Below are 14035 nucleotides of genomic sequence, written 5' to 3' on the forward strand. Positions count from 1 at the left end.
TTTTGCTGAAATTGTGACCGCGCGGCTTAGGGATTTTTGCAAAAAAATGTTGTTCAGACGTCGAGGGCTTATTCTGTTTCCCATGCTAAAAACGCATCTGTTTCCACCGAAAAACCTTTCAGGGGATCGTTTGCAACAGTTTGGCACCATTTTTGAGTGAATTGCAGAACGTCAGATTTTTGCTGAAATTGTGACCACGCAGCTTAGGGATTTTTGCAAAAAAAATGTTGTTCAGACGTCGAGGGCTAATTCTGTTTCCCATGATAAAAACGCATCTGTTTCCACCGAAAAACCTTTCAGGGGATCGTTTGCAACAGTTCAGCGCCATTTTTGAATGAATTGAAGAACGTCAGAAATTTAGAAGAAATTGTGATCGCGCGGCTTAGGGATTTTTGCAAAAAAATGTTGTTCAGACGTTGAGGGCTAATTAGGTTTCCCATGATAAAAACGCATCTGTTTCCGCCGAAAAACCTTTCAGGGGATCGTTTGCAACAGTTTAGCACCATTTTTGAGTGAATTGCAGAACGTCAGATTTTTGCTGAAATTGTGACCGCGCGGCTTAGGGATTTTTGCAAAAAAAGGTTGTTCAGACGTCGAGGGCTAATTCTGTTTCCCATGATAAAAACGCATCTGTTTCCACCGAAAAACCTTTTAGGGGATCGTTTGCAACAGTTTAGAGCCATTTTTGAATGAATTGCAGAACGTCAGATTTTTGCTGAAATTGTGACCGCGTGGCTTAGGGATTTTTGCAAAAAAATGTTGTTCAGACGTCGAGGGCTAATTCTGTTTCCCATGATAAAAACGCATCTGTTTCCACCGAAAAACCTTTTAGGGGATCGTTTGCAACAGTTCAGCGCCATTTTTGAATGAATTGCAGAACGTCAGATTTTTGCTGAAATTGTGACCGCGCGGCTTAGGGATTTTTTTCAAAAAAAGTTGTTCAGACGTTGAGGGCTAATTCTATTTCCCATGATAAAAACGCATCTGTGTCCACCGAAAAACCTTTCAGGGGATCCTGTGCAACAGGTTAGCAGCATTTTTGAGTGAATTGCAGAACGTCAGATTTTTGCTGAAATTGTGACCGCGCGGCTTAGGGATTTTTGCAAAAAAATGTTGTTCAGACGTCGAGGGCTTATTCTGTTTCCCATGCTAAAAACGCATCTGTTTCCACCGAAAAACCTTTCAGGGGATCGTTTGCAACAGTTTGGCACCATTTTTGAGTGAATTGCAGAACGTCAGATTTTTGCAGAAATTGTGACCGCGCGGCTTAGGGATTTTTGCAAAAAAAAGATGTTCAGACGTTGAGGGCCAATTCTGTTTCCCATGATAAAAACGCATCTGTTTCCACCGAAAAACCTTTCAGGGGATCGTTTGCAACAGTTTGGCACCATTTTTGAATGAATTGAAGAACGTCAGATTTTTGCTGAAATTGTGATCGCGCGGCTTAGGGATTTTTGCAAAAAAATGTTGTTCAGACGTCGAGGGCTAATTCTGTTTCCCATGATAAAAACGCATCTGTTTCCACCGAAAAACCTTTCAGGGGATCGTTTGCAACAGTTCAGTGCTAATTTTGAATGAATTGCAGAACGTCAGATTTTTGCTGAAATTCTGACCGCGCGGCTTAGGGATTTTTGCAAAAAAATGTTGTTCAGACGTCGAGGGCTTATTCTGTTTCCCATGATAAAAACGCATCTGTCTCCACCGAAAAACCTTTCAGGGGATCCTTTGCAACAGGTTAGCACCATTTTTGAGTGAATTGCAGAACGTCAGATTTTTGCTGAAATTGTGACCGCGCGGCTTAGGGATTTTTGCAAAAAAATGTTGTTCAGACGTCGAGGGCTAATTCTATTTCGAATGATAAAAACGCATCTGTTTCCACCGAAAAACCTTTCAGGGGATCGTTTGCAACAGTTTGGCACCATTTTTGAGTGAATTGCAGAACGTCAGATTTTTGCTGAAATTGTGACCGCGCGGCTTAGGGATTTTTTCAAAAAAAGTTGTTCAGACTTCGAGGGCTAATTCTATTTCGAATGATAAAAACGCATCTGTTTCCACCAAAAAATCTTTCAGGGGATCGTTTGCAACAATTTGGCACCATTTTTGAGTGAATTGCAGAACGTCAGATTTTTGCTGAAATTGTGACCGCGCGGCTTAGGGATTTTTGCAAAAAAAAGATGTTCAGACGTTGAGGGCCAATTCTGTTTCCCATGATAAAAACGCATCTGTTTCCACCGAAAAACCTTTCAGGGGATCGTTTGCAACAGTTTGGCACCATTTTTGAATGAATTGCAGAACGTCAGATTTTTGCTGAAATTGTGACCGCACGGCTTAGGGATTTTTTCAAAAAAAGTTGTTCAGACGTCGAGGGCTAATTCTATTACAGATGATAAAAACGCATCTGTTTCCACCAAAAAATCGTTCAGGGGATCGTTTGCAACAATTTGGCACCATTTTTGAGTGAATTGCAGAACGTCAGATTTTTGCTGAAATTGTGACCGCGCGGCTTAGGGATTTTTGCAAAAAAAAGATGTTCAGACGTTGAGGGCCAATTCTGTTTCCCATGATAAAAACGCATCTGTTTCCACCGAAAAACCTTTCAGGGGATCGTTTGCAACAGTTTGGCACCATTTTTGAGTGAATTGCAGAACGTCAGATTTTTGCTGAAATTGTGACCGCGCGGCTTAGGGATTTTTTCAAAAAAAGTTGTTCAGACTTCGAGGGCTAATTCTATTTCGAATGATAAAAACGCATCTGTTTCCACCAAAAAATCTTTCAGGGGATCGTTTGCAACAATTTGGCACCATTTTTGAGTGAATTGCAGAACGTCAGATTTTTGCTGAAATTGTGACCGCGCGGCTTAGGGATTTTTGCAAAAAAAAGATGTTCAGACGTTGAGGGCCAATTCTGTTTCCCATGATAAAAACGCATCTGTTTCCACCGAAAAACCTTTCAGGGGATCGTTTGCAACAGTTTGGCACCATTTTTGAATGAATTGCAGAACGTCAGATTTTTGCTGAAATTGTGACCGCACGGCTTAGGGATTTTTTCAAAAAAAGTTGTTCAGACGTCGAGTGCTAATTCTATTACAGATGATAAAAACGCATCTGTTTCCACCAAAAAATCGTTCAGGGGATCGTTTGCAACAATTTGGCACCATTTTTGAGTGAATTGCAGAACGTCAGATTTTTGCTGAAATTGTGACCGCGCGGCTTAGGGATTTTTGCAAAAAAAAGATGTTCAGACGTTGAGGGCCAATTCTGTTTCCCATGATAAAAACGCATCTGTTTCCACCGAAAAACCTTTCAGGGGATCGTTTGCAACAGTTTGGCACCATTTTTGAGTGAAGTGCAGAACGTCAGATTTTTGCTGAAATTGTGACCGCGCGGCTTAGGGATTTTTTCAAAGAAAGTTGTTCAGACTTCGAGGGCTAATTCTATTTCGAATGATAAACACGCATCTGTTTCCACCAAAAAATCTTTCAGGGGATCGTTTGCAACAATTTGGCACCATTTTTGAGTGAATTGCAGAACGTCAGATTTTTGCTGAAATTGTGACCGCGCGGCTTAGGGATTTTTGCAAAAAAAAGATGTTCAGACGTTGAGGGCCAATTCTGTTTCCCATGATAAAAACGCATCTGTTTCCACCGAAAAACCTTTCAGGGGATCGTTTGCAACAGTTTGGCACCATTTTTGAATGAATTGAAGAACGTCAGATTTTTGCTGAAATTGTGACCGCGCGGCTTAGGGATTTTTGCAAAAAAATGTTGTTCAGACGTCGAGGGCTAATTCTGTTTCCCATGATAAAAACGCATCTGTTTCCACCGAAAAACCTTTCAGGGGATCGTTTGCAACAGTTCAATGCTAATTTTGAATGAATTGCAGAACGTCAGATTTTTGCTGAAATTGTGACCGCGCGGCTTAGGGATTTTTTCAAAAAAAGTTGTTCAGACGTCGAGGACTAATTCTATTACAGATGATAAAAACGCATCTGTTTCCACCAAAAAATCTTTCAGGGGATTGTTTGCAACAATTTGGCACCATTTTTGAGTGAATTGCAGAACGTCAGATTTTTGCTGAAATTGTGACCGCGCGGCTTAGGGATTTTTGCAAAAAAAAGATGTTCAGACGTTGAGGGCCAATTCTGTTTCCCATGATAAAAACGCATCTGTTTCCACCGAAAAACCTTTCAGGGGATCGTTTGCAACAGTTTGGCACCATTTTTGAGTGAATTGCAGAACGTCAGATTTTTGCTGAAATTGTGACCGCGCGGCTTAGGGATTTTTGCAAAAAAAAGATGTTCAGACGTTGAGGGCCAATTCTGTTTCCCATGATAAAAACGCATCTGTTTCCACCGAAAAACCTTTCAGGGGATCGTTTGCAACAGTTTGGCACCATTTTTGAATGAATTGAAGAACGTCAGATTTTTGCTGAAATTGTGACCGCACGGCTTAGGGATTTTTGCAAAAAAATGTTGTTCAGACGTCGAGGGCTAATTCTGTTTCCCATGATAAAAACGCATCTGTTTCCACCGAAAAACCTTTCAGGGGATCGTTTGCAACAGTTCAGTGCTAATTTTGAATGAATTGCAGAACGTCAGATTTTTGCTGAAATTGTGACCGCGCGGCTTAGGGATTTTTTCAAAAAAAGTTGTTCAGACGTCGAGGGCTAATTCTATTACAGATGATAAAAACGCATCTGTTTCCACCAAACAATCTTTCAGGGGATCGTTTGCAACAATTTGGCACCATTTTTGAGTGAATTGCAGAACGTCAGATTTTTGCTGAAATTGTGACCGCGCGGCTTAGGGATTTTTGCAAAAAAAAGATGTTCAGACGTTGAGGGCCAATTCTGTTTCCCATGATAAAAACGCATCTGTTTCCACCGAAAAACCTTTCAGGGGATCGTTTGCAACAGTTTGGCACCATTTTTGAGTGAATTGCAGAACGTCAGATTTTTGCTGAAATTCTGACCGCGCGGCTTAGGGATTTTTGCAAAAAAATGTTGTTCAGACGTCGAGGGCTTATTCTGTTTCCCATGATAAAAACGCATCTGTTTCCACCGAAAAACATTTCAGGGGATCCTTTGCAACAGGTTAGCACCATTTTTGAGTGAATTGCAGAACGTCAGATTTTTGCTGAAATTGTGACCGCGCGGCTTAGGGATTTTTGCAAAAAAATGTTGTTCAGACGTTGAGGGCTTATTCTGTTTCCCATGCTAAAAACGCATCTGTTTCCACCGAAAAACCTTTCAGGGGATCGTTTGCAACAGTTTGGCACCATTTTTGAGTGAATTGCAGAACGTCAGATTTTTGCTGAAATTCTGACCGCGCGGCTTAGGGATTTTTGCAAAAAAATGTTGTTCAGACGTCGAGGGCTTATTCTGTTTCCCATGATAAAAACGCATCTGTCTCCACCGAAAAACCTTTCAGGGGATCCTTTGCAACAGGTTAGCACCATTTTTGAGTGAATTGCAGAACGTCAGATTTTTGCTGAAATTGTGACCGCGCGGCTTAGGGATTTTTGCAAAAAAATGTTGTTCAGACGTCAACGGCTTATTCTGTTTCCCATGCTAAAAACCCATCTGTTTCCACCGAAAAACCTTTCAGGGGATCGTTTGCAACAGTTTGGCACCATTTTTGAGTGAATTGCAGAACGTCAGATTTTTGCTGAAATTGTGACCGCGCAGCTTAGGGATTTTTGCAAAAAAAATGTTGTTCAGACGTCGAGGGCTAATTCTGTTTCCCATGATAAAAACGCATCTGTTTCCACCGAAAAACCTTTCAGGGGATCGTTTGCAACAGTTCAGCGCCATTTTTGAATGAATTGAAGAACGTCAGAAATTTAGAAGAAATTGTGATCGCGCGGCTTAGGGATTTTTGCAAAAAAATGTTGTTCAGACGTTGAGGGCTAATTAGGTTTCCCATGATAAAAACGCATCTGTTTCCGCCGAAAAACCTTTCAGGGGATCGTTTGCAACAGTTTAGCACCATTTTTGAGTGAATTGCAGAACGTCAGATTTTTGCTGAAATTGTGACCGCGCGGCTTAGGGATTTTTGCAAAAAAAGGTTGTTCAGACGTCGAGGGCTAATTCTGTTTCCCATGATAAAAACGCATCTGTTTCCACCGAAAAACCTTTTAGGGGATCGTTTGCAACAGTTCAGCGCCATTTTTGAATGAATTGCAGAACGTCAGATTTTTGCTGAAATTGTGACCGCGCGGCTTAGGGATTTTTTCAAAAAAAGTTGTTCAGACGTTGAGGGCTAATTCTATTTCCCATGATAAAAACGCATCTGTGTCCACCGAAAAACCTTTCAGGGGATCCTGTGCAACAGGTTAGCACCATTTTTGAGTGAATTGCAGAACGTCAGATTTTTGCTGAAATTGTGACCGCGCGGCTTAGGGATTTTTGCAAAAAAATGTTGTTCAGACGTCGAGGGCTTATTCTGTTTCCCATGCTAAAAACGCATCTGTTTCCACCGAAAAACCTTTCAGGGGATCGTTTGCAACAGTTTGGCACCATTTTTGAATGAATTGAAGAACGTCAGATGTTTGCTGAAATTGTGACCGCGCGGCTTAGGGATTTTTGCAAAAAAATGTTGTTCAGACGTCGAGGGCTAATTCTGTTTCCCATGATAAAAACGCATCTGTTTCCACCGAAAAACCTTTCAGGGGATCGTTTGCAACAGTTCAGTGCTAATTTTGAATGAATTGCAGAACGTCAGATTTTTGCTGAAATTGTGACCGCGCGGCTTAGGGATTTTTTCAAAAAAAGTTGTTCAGACGTCGAGGGCTAATTCTTTTACAGATGATAAAAACGCATCTGTTTCCACCAAAAAATCTTTCAGGGGATCGTTTGCAACAATTTGGCACCATTTTTGAGTGAATTGCAGAACGTCAGATTTTTGCTGAAATTGTGACCGCGCGGCTTAGGGATTTTTGCAAAAAAATGTTGTTCAGACGTTGAGGGCTTATTCTGTTTCCCATGCTAAAAACGCATCTGTTTCCACCGAAAAACCTTTCAGGGGATCGTTTGCAACAGTTTGGCACCATTTTTGAGTGAATTGCAGAACGTCAGATTTTTGCTGAAATTCTGACCGCGCGGCTTAGGGATTTTTGCAAAAAAATGTTGTTCAGACGTCGAGGGCTTATTCTGTTTCCCATGATAAAAACGCATCTGTTTCCACCGAAAAACCTTTCAGGGGATCCTTTGCAACAGGTTAGCACCATTTTTGAGTGAATTGCAGAACGTCAGATTTTTGCTGAAATTGTGACCGCGCGGCTTAGGGATTTTTGCAAAAAAATGTTGTTCAGACGTTGAGGGCTTATTCTGTTTCCCATGCTAAAAACGCATCTGTTTCCACCGAAAAACCTTTCAGGGGATCGTTTGCAACAGTTTGGCACCATTTTTGAGTGAATTGCAGAACGTCAGATTTTTGCTGAAATTCTGACCGCGCGGCTTAGGGATTTTTGCAAAAAAATGTTGTTCAGACGTCGAGGGCTTATTCTGTTTCCCATGATAAAAACGCATCTGTCTCCACCGAAAAACCTTTCAGGGGATCCTTTGCAACAGGTTAGCACCATTTTTGAGTGAATTGCAGAACGTCAGATTTTTGCTGAAATTGTGACCGCGCGGCTTAGGGATTTTTGCAAAAAAATGTTGTTCAGACGTCGACGGCTTATTCTGTTTCCCATGCTAAAAACCCATCTGTTTCCACCGAAAAACCTTTCAGGGGATCGTTTGCAACAGTTTGGCACCATTTTTGAGTGAATTGCAGAACGTCAGATTTTTGCTGAAATTGTGACCGCGCAGTTTAGGGATTTTTGCAAAAAAAATGTTGTTCAGACGTCGAGGGCTAATTCTGTTTCCCATGATAAAAACGCATCTGTTTCCACCGAAAAACCTTTCAGGGGATCGTTTGCAACAGTTCAATGCTAATTTTGAATGAATTGCAGAACGTCAGATTTTTGCTGAAATTGTGACCGCGCGGCTTAGGGATTTTTTCAAAAAAAGTTGTTCAGACGTCGAGGACTAATTCTATTACAGATGATAAAAACGCATCTGTTTCCACCAAAAAATCTTTCAGGGGATCGTTTGCAACAATTTGGCACCATTTTTGAGTGAATTGCAGAACGTCAGATTTTTGCTGAAATTGTGACCGCGCGGCTTAGGGATTTTTGCAAAAAAAAGATGTTCAGACGTTGAGGGCCAATTCTGTTTCCCATGATAAAAACGCATCTGTTTCCACCGAAAAACCTTTCAGGGGATCGTTTGCAACAGTTTGGCACCATTTTTGAGTGAAGTGCAGAACGTCAGATTTTTGCTGAAATTGTGACCGCGCGGCTTAGGGATTTTTTCAAAAAAAGTTGTTCAGACTTCGAGGGCTAATTCTATTTCGAATGATAAAAACGCATCTGTTTCCACCAAAAAATCTTTCAGGGGATCGTTTGCAACAATTTGGCACCATTTTTGAGTGAATTGCAGAACGTCAGATTTTTGCTGAAATTGTGACCGCGCGGCTTAGGGATTTTTGCAAAAAAAAGATGTTCAGACGTTGAGGGCCAATTCTGTTTCCCATGATAAAAACGCATCTGTTTCCACCGAAAAACCTTTCAGGGGATCGTTTGCAACAGTTTGGCACCATTTTTGAATGAATTGAAGAACGTCAGATTTTTGCTGAAATTGTGACCGCGCGGCTTAGGGATTTTTGCAAAAAAATGTTGTTCAGACGTCGAGGGCTTATTCTGTTTCCCATGCTAAAAACGCATCTGTTTCCACCGAAAAACCTTTCAGGGGATCGTTTGCAACAGTTTGGCACCATTTTTGAGTGAATTGCAGAACGTCAGATTTTTGCTGAAATTCTGACCGCGCGGCTTAGGGATTTTTGCAAAAAAATGTTGTTCAGACGTCGAGGGCTTATTCTGTTTCCCATGATAAAAACGCATCTGTTTCCACCGAAAAACCTTTCAGGGGATCCTTTGCAACAGGTTAGCACCATTTTTGAGTGAATTGCAGAACGTCAGATTTTTGCTGAAATTGTGACCGCGCGGCTTAGGGATTTTTGCAAAAAAATGTTGTTCAGACGTTGAGGGCTTATTCTGTTTCCCATGCTAAAAACGCATCTGTTTCCACCGAAAAACCTTTCAGGGGATCGTTTGCAACAGTTTGGCACCATTTTTGAGTGAATTGCAGAACGTCAGATTTTTGCTGAAATTCTGACCGCGCGGCTTAGGGATTTTTGCAAAAAAATGTTGTTCAGACGTCGAGGGCTTATTCTGTTTCCCATGATAAAAACGCATCTGTCTCCACCGAAAAACCTTTCAGGGGATCCTTTGCAACAGGTTAGCACCATTTTTGAGTGAATTGCAGAACGTCAGATTTTTGCTGAAATTGTGACCGCGCGGCTTAGGGATTTTTGCAAAAAAATGTTGTTCAGACGTTGAGGGCTTATTCTGTTTCCCATGCTAAAAACGCATCTGTTTCCACCGAAAAACCTTTCAGGGGATCGTTTGCAACAGTTTGGCACCATTTTTGAGTGAATTGCAGAACGTCAGATTTTTGCTGAAATTGTGACCGCGCGGCTTAGGGATTTTTGCAAAAAAATGTTGTTCAGACGTCGACGGCTTATTCTGTTTCCCATGCTAAAAACCCATCTGTTTCCACCGAAAAACCTTTCAGGGGATCGTTTGCAACAGTTTGGCACCATTTTTGAGTGAATTGCAGAACGTCAGATTTTTGCTGAAATTGTGACCGCGCAGCTTAGGGATTTTTGCAAAAAAAATGTTGTTCAGACGTCGAGGGCTAATTCTGTTTCCCATGATAAAAACGCATCTGTTTCCACCGAAAAACCTTTCAGGGGATCGTTTGCAACAGTTCAGCGCCATTTTTGAATGAATTGAAGAACGTCAGAAATTTAGAAGAAATTGTGATCGCGCGGCTTAGGGATTTTTGCAAAAAAATGTTGTTCAGACGTTGAGGGCTAATTAGGTTTCCCATGATAAAAACGCATCTGTTTCCGCCGAAAAACCTTTCAGGGGATCGTTTGCAACAGTTTAGCACCATTTTTGAGTGAATTGCAGAACGTCAGATTTTTGCTGAAATTGTGACCGCGCGGCTTAGGGATTTTTGCAAAAAAAGGTTGTTCAGACGTCGAGGGCTAATTCTGTTTCCCATGATAAAAACGCATCTGTTTCCACCGAAAAACCTTTTAGGGGATCGTTTGCAACAGTTCAGCGCCATTTTTGAATGAATTGCAGAACGTCAGATTTTTGCTGAAATTGTGACCGCGCGGCTTAGGGATTTTTTCAAAAAAAGTTGTTCAGACGTTGAGGGCTAATTCTATTTCCCATGATAAAAACGCATCTGTGTCCACCGAAAAACCTTTCAGGGGATCCTGTGCAACAGGTTAGCACCATTTTTGAGTGAATTGCAGAACGTCAGATTTTTGCTGAAATTGTGACCGCGCGGCTTAGGGATTTTTGCAAAAAAATGTTGTTCAGACGTCGAGGGCTTATTCTGTTTCCCATGCTAAAAACGCATCTGTTTCCACCGAAAAACCTTTCAGGGGATCGTTTGCAACAGTTTGGCACCATTTTTGAATGAATTGAAGAACGTCAGATGTTTGCTGAAATTGTGACCGCGCGGCTTAGGGATTTTTGCAAAAAACTGTTGTTCAGACGTCGAGGGCTAATTCTGTTTCCCATGATAAAAACGCATCTGTTTCCACCGAAAAACCTTTCAGGGGATCGTTTGCAACAGTTCAGTGCTAATTTTGAATGAATTGCAGAACGTCAGATTTTTGCTGAAATTGTGACCGCGCGGCTTAGGGATTTTTTCAAAAAAAGTTGTTCAGACGTCGAGGGCTAATTCTTTTACAGATGATAAAAACGCATCTGTTTCCACCAAAAAATCTTTCAGGGGATCGTTTGCAACAATTTGGCACCATTTTTGAGTGAATTGCAGAACGTCAGATTTTTGCTGAAATTGTGACCGCGCGGCTTAGGGATTTTTGCAAAAAAATGTTGTTCAGACGTTGAGGGCTTATTCTGTTTCCCATGCTAAAAACGCATCTGTTTCCACCGAAAAACCTTTCAGGGGATCGTTTGCAACAGTTTGGCACCATTTTTGAGTGAATTGCAGAACGTCAGATTTTTGCTGAAATTCTGACCGCGCGGCTTAGGGATTTTTGCAAAAAAATGTTGTTCAGACGTCGAGGGCTTATTCTGTTTCCCATGATAAAAACGCATCTGTTTCCACCGAAAAACCTTTCAGGGGATCCTTTGCAACAGGTTAGCACCATTTTTGAGTGAATTGCAGAACGTCAGATTTTTGCTGAAATTGTGACCGCGGGGCTTAGGGATTTTTGCAAAAAAATGTTGTTCAGACGTTGAGGGCTTATTCTGTTTCCCATGCTAAAAACGCATCTGTTTCCACCGAAAAACCTTTCAGGGGATCGTTTGCAACAGTTTGGCACCATTTTTGAGTGAATTGCAGAACGTCAGATTTTTGCTGAAATTCTGACCGCGCGGCTTAGGGATTTTTGCAAAAAAATGTTGTTCAGACGTCGAGGGCTTATTCTGTTTCCCATGATAAAAACGCATCTGTCTCCACCGAAAAACCTTTCAGGGGATCCTTTGCAACAGGTTAGCACCATTTTTGAGTGAATTGCAGAACGTCAGATTTTTGCTGAAATTGTGACCGCGCGGCTTAGGGATTTTTGCAAAAAAATGTTGTTCAGACGTCGACGGCTTATTCTGTTTCCCATGCTAAAAACCCATCTGTTTCCACCGAAAAACCTTTCAGGGGATCGTTTGCAACAGTTTGGCACCATTTTTGAGTGAATTGCAGAACGTCAGATTTTTGCTGAAATTGTGACCGCGCAGCTTAGGGATTTTTGCAAAAAAAATGTTGTTCAGACGTCGAGGGCTAATTCTGTTTCCCATGATAAAAACGCATCTGTTTCCACCGAAAAACCTTTCAGGGGATCGTTTGCAACAGTTCAATGCTAATTTTGAATGAATTGCAGAACGTCAGATTTTTGCTGAAATTGTGACCGCGCGGCTTAGGGATTTTTTCAAAAAAAGTTGTTCAGACGTCGAGGACTAATTCTATTACAGATGATAAAAACGCATCTGTTTCCACCAAAAAATCTTTCAGGGGATCGTTTGCAACAATTTGGCACCATTTTTGAGTGAATTGCAGAACGTCAGATTTTTGCTGAAATTGTGACCGCGCGGCTTAGGGATTTTTGCAAAAAAAAGATGTTCAGACGTTGAGGGCCAATTCTGTTTCCCATGATAAAAACGCATCTGTTTCCACCGAAAAACCTTTCAGGGGATCGTTTGCAACAGTTTGGCACCATTTTTGAGTGAAGTGCAGAACGTCAGATTTTTGCTGAAATTGTGACCGCGCGGCTTAGGGATTTTTTCAAAAAAAGTTGTTCAGACTTCGAGGGCTAATTCTATTTCGAATGATAAAAACGCATCTGTTTCCACCAAAAAATCTTTCAGGGGATCGCTTGCAACAATTTGGCACCATTTTTGAGTGAATTGCAGAACGTCAGATTTTTGCTGAAATTGTGACCGCGCGGCTTAGGGATTTTTGCAAAAAAAAGATGTTCAGACGTTGAGGGCCAATTCTGTTTCCCATGATAAAAACGCATCTGTTTCCACCGAAAAACCTTTCAGGGGATCGTTTGCAACAGTTTGGCACCATTTTTGAATGAATTGAAGAACGTCAGATTTTTGCTGAAATTGTGACCGCGCGGCTTAGGGATTTTTGCAAAAAAATGTTGTTCAGACGTCGAGGGCTAATTCTGTTTCCCATGATAAAAACGCATCTGTTTCCACCGAAAAACCTTTCAGGGGATCGTTTGCAACAGTTCAATGCTAATTTTGAATGAATTGCAGAACGTCAGATTTTTGCTGAAATTGTGACCGCGCGGCTTAGGGATTTTTTCAAAAAAAGTTGTTCAGACGTCGAGACTAATTCTATTACAGATGATAAAAACGCATCTGTTTCCACCAAAAAATCTTTCAGGGGATCGTTTGCAACAATTTGGCACCATTTTTGAGTGAATTGCAGAACGTCAGATTTTTGCTGAAATTGTGACCGCGCGGCTTAGGGATTTTTGCAAAAAAAAGATGTTCAGACGTTGAGGGCCAATTCTGTTTCCCATGATAAAAACGCATCTGTTTCCACCGAAAAACCTTTCAGGGGATCGTTTGCAACAGTTTGGCACCATTTTTGAGTGAATTGCAGAACGTCAGATTTTTGCTGAAATTGTGACCGCGCGGCTTAGGGATTTTTGCAAAAAAAAGGTGTTCAGACGTTGAGGGCCAATTCTGTTTCCCATGATAAAAACGCATCTGTTTCCACCGAAAAACCTTTCAGGGGATCGTTTGCAACAGTTTGGCACCATTTTTGAATGAATTGAAGAACGTCAGATTTTTGCTGAAATTGTGACCGCGCGGCTTAGGGATTTTTGCAAAAAAATGTTGTTCAGACGTCGAGGGCTAATTCTGTTTCCCATGATAAAAACGCATCTGTTTCCACCGAAAAACCTTTCAGGGGATCGTTTGCAACAGTTCAGTGCTAATTTTGAATGAATTGCAGAACGTCAGATTTCTGCTGAAATTGTGACCGCGCGGCTTAGGGATTTTTTCAAAAAAAGTTGTTCAGACGTCGAGGGCTAATTCTATTACAGATGATAAAAACGCATCTGTTTCCACCAAAAAATCTTTCAGGGGATCGTTTGCAACAATTTGGCACCATTTTTGAGTGAATTGCAGAACGTCAGATTTTTGCTGAAATTGTGACCGCGCGGCTTAGGGATTTTTGCAAAAAAAAGATGTTCAGACGTCGAGGGCTAATTCTGTTTCCCATGATAAAAACGCATCTGTTTCCACCGAAAAACCTTTCAGGGGATCGTTTGCAACAGTTTGGCACCATTTTTGAGTGAATTGCAGAACGTCAGATTTTTGCTGAAATTCTGACCGCGCGGCTTAGGGATTTTTGCAAAAAAATGTTGTTCAGACGTC

Source organism: Podarcis gaigeae (genome assembly GCF_964106915.1).
Source record: "Podarcis gaigeae genome assembly, chromosome: 2".
In the NCBI taxonomy this organism is placed as follows: domain Eukaryota; kingdom Metazoa; phylum Chordata; class Lepidosauria; order Squamata; family Lacertidae; genus Podarcis; species Podarcis gaigeae.